The following is a 14,413-nucleotide window of genomic DNA, read 5'->3' on the forward strand; positions in this document are numbered from 1 at the left end:
GGAGACGTACTGACGCGGGGTTAACAGTGACCTGATACCCAGGAGAGTAGTTGCCGGTGGAGTACGGTGGAGTACTCCCGGAACTACGCACCGACGAGGTATAGGACCCTAGGACAGGAAAGAGCTAAAAGCCGACCTGTTAACACCTGCCCAGCAAGGGGACCATCAAGGACCTCGTTGACCATAAGAATCTAAAGACTAAGTAGCAAAGGGAGAGCCGGGGACAGGACCAGAGACTCCAACCCCACAGGGTTCACGCTACCATCAGGAAGACAGAAGTGTACAAACCACCGGACAGGGACCCCCAGTTGCTCTACTCCACGGGGACCCATTTACCAGAGACAGGTGCAGGGGAAGAAGGTACTAGATTACTACACTGGCACTGGGACAAAGGGGACCTGGACGTGAAACCAGCCAGCCTCGGGTAACCAATTACCATCAACCAGCAGTGAGTAAAAACCAGTTGCACTAAACCTCTGTATGGACTACCTTCTTCCGATGCCCATCACATCACCCATCCTCCGGGACCTGGCCCTGCTTGCAGAGGGCCTACTCTCAAGGCTGCAATTAACACCATCCCCAGTAGTGACATTTTGCAGTAGCTGCTCATCTAAATAGCCGCAACACTGCAAGTGGCCTCACTTATGAACACTAATCTAATCCCCTGTAAACACACCCCCATTACAAAAAGGGCCCAGGGTAAGGAACCAGGCAACAGCCACCACAGTGACATTCCCAATATATACACTGCCCGGGACCGAGTACCCCATATCCCTGGGCGCGACAGTTACATAGGTTGAAAAAAGACCTAGGTCCATCTAGTTCAACCTCCCTCCACCAATTATACATTTTGTCATTAAGTCATTTATAACCAACAATGTTGTCTGTAGTGAAGAAATCATCCAGCCCTTTTTTATAAGCTGTTATAGTATCTGCCATTACTACCTCTTGTGGTAGGGCATTCCACAGTCTGACTGCTCTAACTGTAAAGAACCCTTTCCTATTTAGCTGCTGGAATCGCTTTTCTTCCACTCGCAGTGAATAAGTCATGTGCCAGTCCTTTATATTGACCACACATGTATTTATACATATAAATATGATCTTCTCTGAAACATTCTTTTTTCTAAGCTCAGCAAATCAACTTTTTTCAACTCTCATCATATGGGAGGCCTTCCATTCCTTGTAATAGTCTAGCTAGCCGCCTTTGAACTGACTCTAACTTCTGAATGTCCTTTTTAAAATTTGGAACTGAAAACTGGACCCCATATTCCAGATGTGGCCTTACAAGTGCTTATAGAGGGGTAACAATACGTTGGGATCACGGGATCTCATCTCTCTTTTTATACACCTAAAATCTTGTTTGCTTTAGCAGCTGCTGCTTCACATTGAGTACTGCTGCTCAGCTTATTTGTAATGAGAATACCCAAGTCCTTCTCCTGTTCTGTAGTCCCGCGTTTACTTCCATTTAATGTATACGCAGTTATAGGATTACTCTGTCCTAGGTGCACTACTTTACATTTATCAACATTAAATCTCATTTGCCAAGTATCTGCCCATTCTGACACCTTATCCAGATCATTTTGTAATATTGTACTATCAAGGTCAGTTTTGAATGTCCTATATAGTTTAGTGTAATCAGCAAAGACTGACACTTTATTATCAATCCCATCCACAAGGTCATTAATAAAGAGATTAAAAAACATTGATCCTAGCACAGATCCCTGCGGCACCCCACTGCTGACTATAGCCCATTTACAGTATGTACCATTTATGACTGCCATTCGTTTCCTATCTTTTAGCCAGCCAATTACTTACCCAATTGCATATAGTTTCCCCTAGTCCATGCTTTGGAGCTTCAATATAAGGCTATTATGTGGTACAGTATCAAATTCCTTTGCAAAGTCCAAATAAATCACATCAGCTGCATTTCCAGTATCCAGGTTTGCACTTACCCCCTCATAGAACCCCAACAGGTTGGTTAGACACAACTTATCTTTCATGAATCCATGCTGTCTGTCAGTTATTACATTATTTTCTGCTATATATTTTTGCATATCATCCCTTATAATGCCCTCAAAAATTCTGCATACTACTGATGTCAGGCTTACTGGATGGTAGTTGCCTGGATCTATCCTCTTACCTTTCTTAAATATCGGTACTACATCAGCAATCTTTCAATCCTGAGGCACCAACCCTTGGTTCAGCTGCCATCTGAGAGAAGTAATTGTCTTGAATTGTACATAAGAACTTACAGCTTTTAGCACAAACAGAAGATTCTATGTCCCACTGAATGTCTGGATAGCTGACATTTGCCATAATAAGGACCGGATTATTATTATTAGCTGCCTTTTCAATTTGTTCCAGCATTTCACCCTCTATTTGTTCAGGTATGTTAGGAGGCTTATAGCAAACTGCAATTAGCATGTTTCCGTTATTCCCCTCCCATGTACATTTACTCATACTGACTCTACATTGTTGCAGCTCCCCTCAATGTTGTCATTAAGCAAAGGTCTTAGGTTAGATTTGATAAATATACACACCCATGCACTTTTTTGTCTTTCCTGTCCTTCTTGAATGTAGTATAACCCTGTATGTTTGTCACCCAGTCATGGCTTTCATTCAGCAAGGTTTCTGTAATGCCCACCACATCATAATCCATGGTTGAGATAAGAGTCTCCAATTCATTCATTTTTCTTGCAAGACTTCTTGCATTTTCCAGTAGACATTAATACTATTAACACATTCCTTACTCCTTGCCTCCCTACTTTCCTTGTATGTCCCAGCCCCCCTAAACCTCCATTGACCCTTACTGTCTCACTATCTCTATCTGCTCTTTCTATCCCCTTATTTGCTCCACTACCCTTCCTCCCCCTAGATCCTAGTTTAAAAGCTCCTCCATCCATCTGACCATTTTCTCCCCCAGCACAGCTGCACCTTCCCCATTGAGGTGCAGCACGTCATTACCATAGAGCCTGTAGCCGAGTAAGAAGTTGGCCCAGTTCACCATGAACTGAAACCCTTCCTTCCTGCTCGAATTTATAAGCCACCAATTAATCTCCCTAAGCTCCCGCTGTCTTTCTAGTGACGCTCGTGGCACCGGTAGTATTTCTGAAAACACAACCTTGGAGGTCCTGGACTTCAGCTTCTCTCCTAGTTCTCTGTAATCATTTATAAGGACCTTCTATCTACCCACCTGAAAATGTGTCATTAGTACCAATGTGCACCATGATAGCTGTGTTTTCCCCAGCCCCACCCAGCAATCTGTCTATCTGATCCGCAGTATGCCGAACTCGAGCACCTGGCATACATGATTTTAATGATTTTTCCAGTTTCTCTTCTCATTGTACTTCTCTAATAGGTGTTTAGGTTGTCCCCAATAATGAACATATTTTAGTAACCAAGAGACCAGAAGAATTTTAAAGGAATTGTTTTACATTTCTAACCCATATCCACATGCACTGTTAGGCACAGATGTTATACATGGGTCTCGTACTTCTGTGGGACAGAACAGAGAACTTAAAGTGTCAATTAAATACATGGACAGCTATACATTGAAACAGCTAGCATGCCACAAGGCCAGAGGAGAAGTGAGGTTGCCCAAGGCTCAGGTGATAACAGCTGATCTCAAGAGCGTATAGAAGCTGGACTCATGGGGATGAGCTTATGGTTACATTGCTTTTTTTTTCTGCAGATGGATAATTCTAATAAGTTTTTGCTATTTCATCTGAGAACAGCATCATGCAGGAGCAGAGACTCTGATACCATAGATGTATCACTTGTACTTGGCTGCTTGCTGTCATTTTGATAAAATTACTGATTTATATACAGTTGATTAACAACTTTCTGCCCATGTACAGTGTATACAGAAAGCTGACAATCAGTGTGTCATGCACAGACTTAGGGGTGCTTCACACACAGCGAGGTCACTGCCGAGATCGCTGCTGAGTCACGCTTTTTGTGACGCAGCAGTGACCTCATTAGCGATCTCGCTGTGTGTGACAATGAGCAGCGATCTGGCCCCTGCTGCGAGATCGCTGCTCGTTACACACAGCCCTGGTTTGTTTTCTTCAAAGGCGCTCTCCCACTGTGACACACAGATCGCTGTGTGTGACAGCGAGAGAGCGACAAATGAAGCGAGCAGGGAGCAGGAGCCGGCGTCTGACAGCTGAGGTAAGCTTGTAACCAAGATAAACATCGGGTAACCAAGGTGGTTACCCGATATTTACCTTAGTTACCAGCCTCTGCAGCTCAAACGCTGCCTGTGCTGCCGGCTCCGGCTCTCTGCACATGTAGCTGCTGTACACATCGGGTTAATTAACCCGATGTGTACAGCAGCTAGGAGAGCAAGGAGCCAGCGCTAAGCAGTGTGCGCGGCTCCCTGCTCTCTGCACATGTAGCTGCATTACACATCCGGTTAATTAACCCGATGTGTACTGTAGCTAGGAGAGCAAGGAGCCAGCGCTCAGTGTGCGCGGCTCCCTGCTCCCTGCACACACAGCTAAGCGGTGTGCGCTGGTAACTAATGTAAACATCGGGTAACCATACCCGATGTTTACCTTAGTTACCAATCCCCGCAGCTTCCAGACGGCGGCTCCGTGCAAGCGCAGCGTCGCTTGCACGTCGCTGCTGGCTGGGGGCTGTTCACTGGTCGCTGGTGAGATCTGCCTGTTTGACAGCTCACCAGCGACCATGTAGCGATGCAGCAGCGATCCTGACCAGGTCAGATCGCTGGTCGGATCGCTGCTGCATCGCTAAGTGTGAAGGTACCCTAAGGGAAGGTCCGGCGTGGGCTAAGACACAAAACAAATAAGGGCTTCACCACAACAAACAAAAGATACACCGGGGACACAAACAACTGTGATCCTGGTGCTAGGGAAGGGGATGATGGAACACCTCCTGCACTCACCTTCAGCTGCACCCTTCACTCCCATCCAGTCCTTATACAGGTTCCACACCTGTCACCGAGCAGGATACCTGAAGCCCTGCGAGACCCTGTAATAACTCTGGCTAGTGAGCTGGCAGGTAAGGATCACTATTCCCCCCACTTCACTAATACAACATGAAGGGAAGGTACAACAGACAGGGGAAACAAATAAAGGAAAACTCCTAGCTTCATGGCTGCAGTCAGGCACCAGGACTGCAGCCTATATCACTTCACACCAACAAGGGCTTCACAGCAACAAGGGCTTCACAGCAACAAGGAATCCAGTAGCTCCTTCTACCCCAAGGCCTAGCTACAAAATAAATCAGAATAACCAGCACTCTGTACTGGGAGATGTCACCATATATAGGGGAAGGGAGTGATCACCAAACAGAAACACCAGAGGCCAAGAGTCAGAAGCTTCTGCAAAGCAAAATTGACATTAACCCTTTCAGTGCCAAAGCAAAGGGAACACGTTTAATGTGAGGAGTCTCATATGTCCCAAGGAGACTGTGGCCAAGATAACCTGTCACAAGTCTCTAGTAACAGAGAGACAGCTGTGACACATTGTTGGGGGGTTATAAAGGGCTCATGAATATGCTTGACTACAGGGCAGTAGGTGTACTACAGTCCCTGACAGAGGTTTTGTCACTAATCCATGTATTGTAAATAAAAGCTTACAACCCGATTTTAAATTCATCCATTGGTTTCATAAATTACTCTTTTGAAAGCTGAAACCCTCCCAAATTTGGTTTAGGTTATAAAAATAAAGTTGCTGCAAAGCTGAAATATTGATCATTTAATGAACACAGAAAGGTCAGATGTTGGCAAGACAAACGTTTTGTCGCCTTGTCATATAATGCACCCAATCCTAGTTTACATCCTCACCTGTGCTCACTAAATGATCACTTAATTAATGGGTGTGTATACAAAGAAACCCAGCAACCCCAGACCTTCAATTGAACTGCAACTTGACCTCTGACAACATGTCAAAAATCCACCCTGTGACCAAAGCCTTATTATCAAGAGGCTGAAGAACAGATCCACTGCAGAGGTGGCTGGTACCATTAATGTGCCTCAGCATCAAGTACAAAGAATTAAAGAAAAGATTTGAAGAGACTGGAGATGTTTTTGACAAGCCCAGGTCCGGCAGACCTCGCAAGACAACTGCTCATTAGGAACATTTGTTGGTTAGAAAATCTAAAGCCAGCCCCTCTTCCACTGCAGCAGAGTTCCAAAAGGCCTGGTCCCCTCAAGTCCCCGTGTCAACTAGAACAGTTTGTAGGATTCTGTCTTGAAATGGCCTCCATGGTCGAATCAGTGCCCAGAAGCCAGCATTTGCCAAGTCCCACCACCTGCTAAACAGATGGACACTGGAAAAGTGGCAGAAGGTGGATTTCTCTGATGAATCCTCAGTTGAATTACACTACAGCCATTGCAAATACTGCAGGAAACCTACTGGAGCCCGTATGGATCCAAAAAACAGTTAAGTTTGGTGGTTGAAAGATCATGGTCTGGGTTTACATTCAGTATGGGGGTGTGCAAAACATTTGCAAGGTGGAAGGCAACATCAATAGCCTAAAATATCAAGAAGTATTAGCTACCTCTTACATTCCCAATCATAAAAGGGGTCAAATTCTGCAGCAAGATGGTGCTCCATCTCATACATCCATCTCTACAACAAAGTTCCTCCTGGCAAAGAAGATCAAGGTGCTCAAGGACTGGCCAGCCCAGTCACCAAACATGAACATCATTGAGCATGTTTGGGGTAGGATGAAAGAGGAAGCTTGGAAGACAAAACCAAAGAATCTAGATGAACTCTGGGAGGCATGTAAGACTGCATTTTTTGCTATTCCTGATGACTTCATCAATAAATTGTATGAATCATTGTTGAACTGCATAGATGTAGTCCTTCAAGCTCATGGAAGTCACACAAAATATTAAATACGGCTCAAATAGCACCACAACTTCATTCACCAATGTTATGCAACATATCTTTGTATAAGAAGTTAATTGCTTGTTTGAATTTCACATTACTTTCTCTGGGCGACAAAACATTTGTCTTGCCAAAATCTGACCTTTCTGTGTTCATTAAATGATCAATATTGCAGCAACTTTATTTTCATAACCTAAACCAAATTTGGGAGGGTTTCAGTTTTCAAAAGAGAAATTTATAAAACCAAAGGATGAATTTAAAGTCAGGTTATAAGCTTTTATTTATAAAACATGGATAAGCGACAGAACTTCTGTCAGGAACTGTAGTCCTGTATTGATAATCTCATGTAGATAAAACATCAATTTTATCAAAACTACATTGAACATCCCAGTAACTGATACTGGAATAAGGGTCTCTTTTTCTACACTATGCTGCTCCCAGATTAGGTGGCAAAAATGTGGTGACAGATTCCATTAAAGAAGGGGAGAAGAGAAGAAAAAGGCATGAGCATGGTGGTAGCCACATAAATGTTGGTCAATTTGAACGGTCACTATATTATAGAGATAGTTTTACCAGAGAAACACAAAGAATTTAGAAAGTTAAACTCAGACAACTTATTTTCAATCTGCATGTTTGCCCCTATAAAGTAGCAGCACTTACTCTCCCGTCCAGTACCAGTGCCATTCCAGCAGTTCGGATCTCACTCTCCCAAGGCTCATGTGACATTGTTGCGTCATGTGAACCCTGCTCCCAATTAGTGCTGGCTTCACTCTCCCCACCTATCAAACATTAAGAGGAAGTCAGAGCTGCGGCTGGCTGCTCACTTCCTTTTTATGTTTGATACATGAGAAGGCGGGGACTGTGAAGCCAACTCGTGTGATTCAACAAAGTCACATGAGCCCTTGTAAAACTAATGCAGACACCGCTGGCATGACACTGACACCGAGGGTGGGTATAAGTGTTGTTATTTTCCCAGAGGCAAACATGCTGATTGAGAAGGGGATGTCTGAGTAGTGGACAATCCTTCTAATACTGTTGTTAATACTTTGGTCCAGAAAAAATAAAAGGTCATCTACATAATCATTAGATCTCCAGTAATTCATTTCTAAAAGGGGGGAGGGTGATAAAAACCTTTTTCCTCCAAGTTCTAAGTCAAGGTTTAATTGGTGTTCTACTCACATATTCTCTGCTTTGTAATTCCTGCTGATAAATAGTGTAATATCAGAGAAGTGGGTATAAGCGTTGATATTTTACCGGGGGCAAACATGCTGATTGAGAAGGGGTTGTTTGAATAGTGGACAATTACTTTTGTACTGTTGTTAAAACCCTTTGGCCCAGAAGAAATGAAACGTCATCTACATAATGAGTCGATGAATACCACAGAGGGAATATGCAGTACTACACAAACATTATTCCCACACTAGAAAGTTGTGAATTAATTAAAATGTATTATTTTTGATAGCCTTTTCCAGACTGACCAAGAACGTGTCGTGATGCATGCAGATCAGGGAACTCATAAGAAATTGATTTCAGTTCAGGAGGCATGACATACAGAGGAATGGATTACCACACTGAATGGCTGTATTACCTGATTTGTCTTTATAGATATCTATTGGTAACAGACAGAAGAGGGCCCCTGTGCAAGAACAATATCTGGGCCATTTACAATGGAAGATCTCATCAAAATATATAATTCTACCTGATTTGGAGGTAAAAATGAGCCCCCTAACTTCTTGGGCACCTATGCAGCAGCGTAGGTCGCACCAATGATATGTCCGCCCCTGTTTTACTATGATGGTTTTGAGTATTAGCATTAAAGGGAATCTGTCAGCAGGTTTTTGCCATGTAAGCTGAATCCAGCATGCTGCAAGGGTTAACACGTAAAATTCAGGGATGCCTGTCTTGTCAGGGTATGATCTGTTGTTTATTTGCTTTGTTTGTTTAAGCAGCAGGACTCTTATCATTGATCGGACTACTACATCATGAGCAGGGCAGTCCGGCACACCCTCTCCTCTGTTTGGCACCTTATTGTCAATGACCAAACGCTATTAAGAGCATGGTATGGGCTGTACAGTTCTCTCAGCTCTGCTACATGGCTAAAGCGGGCTTTATATACAGCGACATCGCTAGCGATGTCGCTGGTGAAAGCACCTGCCCCCGTCGGTTGTGCATCATGGGCAAATCACTGCCCGTGGCGCACATCGCTAGGACCCGTCACACGATACTTACCTGCCTACTGCCTAGCGACGTTTCTTTATGGCCGGCGAACTGCCTCCTTTGTAAGGTTTGTTCAGCTTCACAGCGGTGTCACTAAGCAGCCGCCCAATAGAAGTGGAGGGGCGGAGATGATCGGGCCGAACATCCCGCCCCCTCTTCCTTCCTCATTGCGGGCGGCCGCAGGTACGATGTTGTTCCTGGTTCCTGTGGTGTCACACATAGCGATGTGTGCTGCCGCAGGAACAACAAACAATCTGCGTCCTGCAACAGCAACAATAATCGTGAAAGGAACGACGTGTCAACAATCAACGATTAGGTGAGTAATTTTGACCATTAACGGTCGTTTGTGCGTTTCACATGCAACGACGTCGCTAACGAGGCCGGATGTGCGTCACGATTTCCGTGACCCCAACGACATCTCGTTAGCAATGTCGTTGCGTGTAAATCCCGCTTAAATCTACAAATTCTAATTATGTCACACACACATGTATCTAAGCGATACACCATTGGATTCAGATTCTCTTTGCCTATGTCATCTTGCTCTCAGATGAGGCAGCAGAAACTTGCTGACAGATTCCCTTTAAATATCTAAACACTGTATTATTATACATTCACGTTTTTAACAATGTATGCATTACATATATTTAGGAGCATGCAGAAACTTCAAGAGTTCAAGAACAACATATTCAGAAACTCCAGATCTTTTACACTGGCATCGTGGATTTCTTTTTTTTGGATGCATGACAAATATATCAGAACTACTATGATCCACTATAATCTGTCGTGATCCTTTAATATTCATTTAGTAAATCCATCATGATCCATTCAGATGCACTGTGACCTATTTAATTTACCCCTATGCAAAAGAAAATTGACAGAAATGGAATAGCGCAAATATGAACATAGCTGTAGAAAATTAGTAAATGGGACTATGTAAAATCTTCAGAAAATCAGGTGCTAATAATAGCTATAGATCTGAATGAGGAACTCCAATGACATTCTTGTGTAATTGTTAATATAAGGCACATTTATGAACTTCTGCTCTAATGAGTTTGTGGATAGGTATTACAGGAGGTCCACACAAAGTTCTAACCATAAAGCCTGAGTGGAGTTGGATGATCATATAAGAATATGCTAATTAAAATGATATTCAGTGTGAGAACTCTGAAGTCCGGAAAATGTATCAACTGAGGTTATATAGATGGAGCAAGAAACCACATTTTGTCTTCTTTTTTTCAAACCACACACCAATTATCGAGTCATGTATTAAATATGTTTACATAAAAGTATCTGTCCAAGTTAAAAAAAAATAACATTTGCTTTTTACTTTTTTAATCTCTTTTTTAATGATGCTATTACTATTAATGAAGGGGGTGACTGTTAATGTATTTTCTAGCACAGGTTTGCAAACTTATAAATAACCAAAACACGTATATTCATTTTCTCCAGATCTAGTGCTGCCTTATCTCTGCTGCTCCAGTTTTTGTTGTCAGGCTGCAGCAGTTGCATGTGACCACTGCAGACAGTCACTGCACTCAGCAGCTCTGGGGATATAGATGGCACAAGTGGCTGAGATTAGTGAATATTTGAAGGTTCACGTTTGGCGTAGTTTTGATATCACCACTGTAGTTATTATTATTATTATTATTTATTATTATTAGTTGTGAGTTGTGATGTCACCAATGTAGTTGTGATGTCATCGCTGAATTTATGATGTCATCGCTGCAGTTGTGACATCACTGCTGTAGTTGGGATATCACGGCTGTAGTTGTGATGTCACCAATGTAGTTGTGATGTCACCAATATAGTTGTGATGTCATCACTGTAGTTGTGACATCCCGCTGTAGTTGTGATATCACTAATGTAGTTGTGACGTCATAGCTGCAGTCGTGACATCACTGCTGTAGTTGTGATATCACTGCTGTAGATGTGATGTCACCAATGTAGTTGTGATGCCATCACTGCAGTTGTGACATCACTGCTAAAGTTCTGATATCACTGCTGTAGATGTGATGTCACCAATGTAGTTGTGATGCCATCACTGCAGTTGTGACATCACTGCTATAGTTCTGATATCACACCTGTAGTTGTGATGTCACCATAATAGTTGTGATGGCACTGCTGTACTCATTCAACAAAGACTGATGCAAAGTCATTAATGGAATATTGTTGTGTTTTCAAATATTTTAAACTGGCAAGCTTATATTAATATACATATACTGTATATATATATATATATATATATATATACACTAATATACTAATATACACTGTATGTATACTGTATGTATTGACAAAGGTGCTGCTGAACCAAAACGTTGCCACTGGGCTATTAAGGTTTTCTTTTGCATTGAACCTGTAGTGCTCTTTTGGATATATATATATATATATATATATATATATATATATATATATATATAAAAATATATATTCATTGCTGAATAACTCCTTGCAGTATATAATAGTGTTGTCACCTTAAATACTTCGATGATTCAAGGAGGCAAGGATTGCACAGTTCCTGAATTTCTGGAGCTTTTCGTATTACGCAGCATTAGCACCTATCCTTCTAATCACCACATAAAATACAGCTAGAATATGTGAATTACAGAGACACAGGAAATTACTTTCTATGGAGGGATATTAGCATTTGGAACCACAGCTCAATACCCAGGACCTTACTTAGCAGTTAATCTCCCTGAAGTTTACAGCAACAGAAATAGTCACAAGACATACTGAAAAATCTTACACAGCTGAGATTTGTAAGGAATATATATTCTGCCATACAGGCTGAGGACGGACATCAATACACATGGCACATGGGATGACAGTATGACACTTGCAATATTTGACAATACGACTCTGGGTAAATAGTATAATGGACATATATGTTAATGCAATAATAAAAAACACTTAAAATCAGGAATGATTGTGATGTTCTCCCGGTCACCCAGCACCAGCAATTTCTGCATTACTTCACACACAAACCAGTTATGATGACAGAATCTCCAATCAGACTGAACAATTAAGCCCAGAATTATTCCAGTCAGCTCCATACAATGAAATCTTTCTTCTGTGTTTCCAGCCCGCTTTGGCAGAGCAGCCTCACTGGCCCCCTTGGCTTCCACAGGATCAGCTGCCTGCATTTTTAAGCATCCCAGTCTTTCTCTGCCAACAATGTGCTTCAACTCTCTCTGCGGAGCAAAATGTTTTAATGGCTAAAAGTCCTATTCTTGTCCTCTCTATCACTGTATGGCACAGGTCTGATAACTGCTTCCTAACAACTGAATTGCATTTTGCTCTCCCCTCTCAGACAATTTTCCTTCTACCCTTTGCCATAATCAGAGATCTGCTGTATTTAATAGCAATCTCTCGGGTGCAGGGTGACCTGGATATCTCCCCCTTCGCTCTCTGCAGCCATATATTGCAGAGGAAAAAAGAGTTAACAAGTCCAGGACTAAAAGATAATGCAGGATGAAGAACAGCTAAGGTCGCGCTGTCCTTCTGCATAATGGAGCAGACTTCATCGGAAAGTTGGAGAAACTTATCTGAGTTGATTAAAAAGTTAGAGGCAATGAAGTTTGGTAAAATAGGCTGGAAAAGCTTGGAAAGAAGCAGCGGCACCAAAATAGGGCAACCCAATAACCGGGAGCTGTCCATGGTGCTGAACCACGCACAATACCCTGTTCTTCAGCCTTGTACGATAGTTATAGCCTAAGAATAATAATAATAATAATCTTTATTTCTTTAGCGCCAACATATTCCACAGTGCTTTACAATTCAGGAGGATCATATACAAACAAGTAACAGTTACAGAAAATATACATTCTCAGCCTTCTAATCCCATATCACTGATTTATATAGTGATTTTCTATCATTAGAATAGGGCTACTGGGTACAACATAAAACTTCTGTACCTGCCTCGTGTCTCCTCCAGACGCAGCCTTTCTCAGATGCCCAAACATCCAGGGATCTCCCTCGCCTCCACAGCTTGCAGGTTGAGCCTCATGTGTGCAGCCTTCCCTCCTCCTGGCTTGTGTACAATCCTCTCCTGGATGTGCGGAGCTCTAAGTGTTCAGTGACAGGAGCGGTGGAGCTGGCAGATCGATATTCTCGATAGTGTAGTGCACGATCCCTGCTCGCTCACATGCTCGTTCCCTCTAAGTGGATTGTGTTTGCTTGTGCCACAGCTTCTCATTCTCCTGCTCATGAATATTCTGACAGAGGTTAATGCTGCTGAAGTAAATTGAATTAGCCAATTGGTGCCAAGAGCTGCACTCCTTCCTTCTCAGGATACGTCTGGAACTGCACCAGATGGAAGTCATTAGTGTCCAGTTGGCACCCTGTAGCTCAGTCCCTGTAGCTTTGATTGGACTCCTCAAGGGGATCCCTAAAAAGAAAGAGCTGAAGCTTTAAGCATCCAATTCACATCCTTCTGATTGGTAAAGGCAGCTGCCTGGTACAGTAACAAGCAAACTCTTCTAATAAGCAGCCTTCTCCTCTGGTTCCACAATCACTTTGTGTATTGATTGTGATTTGTAACATGACATTTCCATGATTAAGACAATGGCTACATGCAAACATGCACGGCGGCGTATTATCAATAGCGGTCAATGTAAGTAAAGATTTACAAGAATGAACAAATCTCTAAAACCTTCTTGTATCTTGTTATGTTAGAGTACCTGTCATTTCATCCAAAATTAAAGTATATGCAAAGTCTTGCTACATTAATTCTGCACAATAGGTTAAATGTGCTGATGGTGCACATACCAGTCTGATATGCACAGGAACAGTCCGTAATCTAATGTAGCTTTTACATACACTCTTTTTGATTAGGCATTTTATTTTCATCAGCATTCTGTCAGTACTATAGGTGCTGGAGCTTCCTTTCCCTCTTTTTTCAGCATGCAATGCACCTGTTATTATCCAGAGCTTTGCCACCTCTTGTTTATTGCAACATGCAGGTTTACTGACAGAAGAACAGGACAAAGACCCTCACCCAATGTTCAGTGTTCTATATCAGATCTTTGTTGCTGCAGATGTCAGGTGTCAATAGGCAGTTAACAGCAAGTAGGAAAAGAGGGAGACATAACGGGTATCATTGTTAGGCATTTGTTTCAGGCTGAAAATGAAATTTTGTATTGATAGAGTACTTTTGTAGATTTTTCAGTTATTGACTATCACATAATCAAAGTTCATTGACACCACAATTATGTATTAATTTTACTCAGTTATATAATGCACCATCATATTTTGCAGAATTTTACAGACATTAGCATCACTGTCCCCTCTGGGGCTCTGTCAGGGCCAGGTGGACGGGCAGACCCAGGAGGTGGATCCAC

At 42.4% G+C, this 14,413-nt stretch overlaps 1 protein-coding gene across 1 annotated transcript in view; it reads right to left on the reverse strand.

Annotated features, from left to right (window-relative positions):
- CDH20 (cadherin 20) overlaps positions 1 to 13,426 on the reverse strand; it is a 759,598-nt gene extending 746,172 nt beyond the window's left edge. The window contains exon 1 of the mRNA XM_075314847.1: positions 12,989 to 13,426. The gene's annotated coding sequence lies outside the window, so the exon portion shown is untranslated. The remainder of the gene's footprint in view (positions 1 to 12,988) is intronic.
- Positions 13,427 to 14,413: the final 987 nt, after the last annotated feature.

This window comes from Anomaloglossus baeobatrachus, chromosome 6, assembly GCF_048569485.1.
Source record: "Anomaloglossus baeobatrachus isolate aAnoBae1 chromosome 6, aAnoBae1.hap1, whole genome shotgun sequence".
In the NCBI taxonomy this organism is placed as follows: Eukaryota; Metazoa; Chordata; class Amphibia; order Anura; family Aromobatidae; genus Anomaloglossus; species Anomaloglossus baeobatrachus.